General features: G+C 40.3%; 1 pseudogene; it reads left to right on the plus strand.

Annotated features, from left to right (window-relative positions):
• Positions 1-697: 697 nt before the first annotated feature.
• LOC141317235 (sprouty-related, EVH1 domain-containing protein 1 pseudogene) lies at positions 698-2,338 on the plus strand (annotated as a pseudogene).
• The last annotated feature ends 511 nt before the right edge of the window (positions 2,339-2,849 follow it).

Genomic DNA, 2,849 nt, shown 5'->3' on the forward strand with positions numbered 1-2,849 from the left:
ATTTGTCTGTGGTGGTATGGTGCACTTAAGCTCCTGCTGATGCCCAGTGTTTGGCACACCTCTAGATTGATCTGTATATACACACAAAGTTTTATTTTAGGTGAGCAGGGATTTCATTAAATAAGAAAAAAGCTCTTTCAAGAAAATGTTAAGAATTAGAATGGGGGGGAACACACACACACACACACACACACACACACACACTATATATATATATACATACGATAAATATAACGAACACAAGTGTATATGTATTTCTATATGTGTGTGTATGTGTACTGGTGTTATGTGGAAAAAAATTTTATGCACATTGACATGTTTTTTTATTTACAGTTTAATTCTGAAATTTTACATTTTTTAACTGTATTTCCAAAAATACGTGAAAAAACTGTAAAATAAAACAGTAAATTTCCGTTTTTTTTTTTTTACAGTGCAGCAGGTCTGATGAAGGCCTTGAAGTTGGCTGTTTTTGTGTCTGTTTTTATTTCTGATTGTAAAGTAAGTGTTTGAATTTTCTCCTAGAGTAGAAGAGGAAAATATCTGAAGCTTGTGTTAAACACAGACCTTATCTCAGCCTTTCACCAAAACACACAGGACAATAAAAGACAATAGTGCAGAAATGTGAACCCACTTTTGGGTGTTTTTTTGTTGATGTTCGTGTTCCGTTGACCAGGTTTCCATGTCTCTGGTTTCGCAGGTTTCCTTCAACAGCAGGGGTCATGTGAGCTTTCACGTGGATGAGGAGGAGATCGTCCGCATCAACCCGTGGGAGGACGTCCTGCTGTGGAAGCAGGACCCGGAGCACGAGGAACCAGACGCCTCGACCGCTTTCTCCAAGCCGGATGGCAAGGGGCATGGCGGCAGCCATCGGCCCTCAGCAAGGGCAAGGCGTCCTGGCTGTCCCTCTCGTGCTGCATCTACTGCCGCAAGATGTTCAACTGTGAGGACAACTGATGGTACACGCTAGGGGTGGAGCCGAACCGAATACGGTATTCGGAAAGGCAGAAATAGCGTGTTTTTTACTAATACTTATTTCGAACAAATACTTTAAAAAATATTTGTATTTGTGAACAAGAAAAACTTTATATCAAAAGGCTGTGTTTCCTCATGAGACTGCAGTCAGTGCATGCCCATGTGAGTGAGTGACATTCAGGAGTCTGGGGCTGGGGTTAAAAGAGATGACTGACACAGGCTGCTACACACAGTGGACTCGGCTGGGTGAAAAAAGACTTCACTGCATCACTATTTTTGTTGAATAGATTTTTGTACCTTAACTGGGTTCCAGAGGCAGTTTATAGCTTTTGGGAAGCAGAGTTTGATCAGGAGATTATTCCATTAGGGGCTGTTCACATGCGCGCTCAAGTTTGTTGTTTCACATGTAGACGCGCGGTATGCGTGCTCATAATGGAAGCGAGGCGGACACTGTGCTACACGCTCGGTTTTCCGAGCCGCATCGAGATAAATACATCTCAACTTTTCAGAATGCCACAAGCGCAGCGCAGGTCATGTGACAAGAACCAACCAATCAGCTTCACCCTCTCCCTTAATAACATTGAAAAACAGCCAAGTTGGAGGCACAGCTTATCATATCTGTACATGAATTTAATAGCAGAGCTACTGCAAGAGATTTTTAATGCTGGAAATCCATTTATGCTTTGCTGAAGCTTCCGAGTCTTCATTGAGAGATCAGGTCATGGTTGCTTAGCAACGGCAGACGCCACGGGAAAGAAGTTCATTCAGAAGAACAGTTCTTTTAAGTATTATTTGTTTTTATTCTGTCTGTTCAGCGTCCTCCAACAAGGACGGTGGTGGTGGGGTTCATAATGTTCACAATGGTTCCTTGTTACATGTTCAAAAACATCTACCAATATAGCACATACATAATTATTATAATGGATAAAGAATACTTACACTATAACGTAAATTATAAGAGTAATGCACAAAAAAAAAAAAACAGGATTTTACACCTATTTTGAATTTTACTCGAATACGAATACAAATTACAAATACAAATACTTTTCCCCCCTCAACAAATACAAATACAGATACAAATACCGGCTGCTTTGCACACCCCTAGTACACGCTCAACCCCATCAAGCAGTGCATTCATAAGGTGAGCTGCATGTGTTGTGCCGAGGCCATAATGTACCACTGCATGTCCGACTCGGAGGGCGCATATTCAGACCCCTGCTCCTGCGACACTGGCGAGGAGCAGTTCTGCGTGCCCTGGCTGGCGGTGCTGGGTCTGTCTCTGCTGTTGCCCTGTTTGTGCTGCTTTCCGCCGCTGCGCGCCTGTTACTATCTGGGGGAGGCCAGTTGCTGCTGCATTTACTCTTGACACTTCTTTGAGCTGTCTGGGTACCGCAGATACTCAGATTAAAAACCATACAGCAAAATAAAACTTGCTAAATGCAGATTAATATTTATGAAATAAATATTTCTGTTAAACGAGTTAGATTGAATAGAGGAAAGCCCATTTTGTTGACTCTCATTTTAATAGAAACAGCCAGGTATGCAATCGTTAAAAAATCAAAAATAACGCGACACAAGCTGTAAATTATTTAAAGCCTTAAATCTATTGTTTGAAAGATGTGTAACTATTTGTACTTCTTGTGTACATGTGATTTTCTAATTGCTTGTCCAATTGTATTATTATTATTATAATATTTTTAGGTATGTTATATTATATTTTGATGTATTCAATGTTATTGCACTTGTACGTTTGTTGTTTTAAGACTGCAAAAGAATAAATTACATAAAAAATGGTCTTTTATTTTGTTGAATGAACAATGGATGGCGTCACTGGTCGGTCCGTGTACTTTTTCGTTCATTCATTATTCTATTTTGGA

The sequence above is a fragment of the Garra rufa genome, unplaced genomic scaffold (assembly GCF_049309525.1).
Source record: "Garra rufa unplaced genomic scaffold, GarRuf1.0 hap1_unplaced_528, whole genome shotgun sequence".
In the NCBI taxonomy this organism is placed as follows: domain Eukaryota; kingdom Metazoa; phylum Chordata; class Actinopteri; order Cypriniformes; family Cyprinidae; genus Garra; species Garra rufa.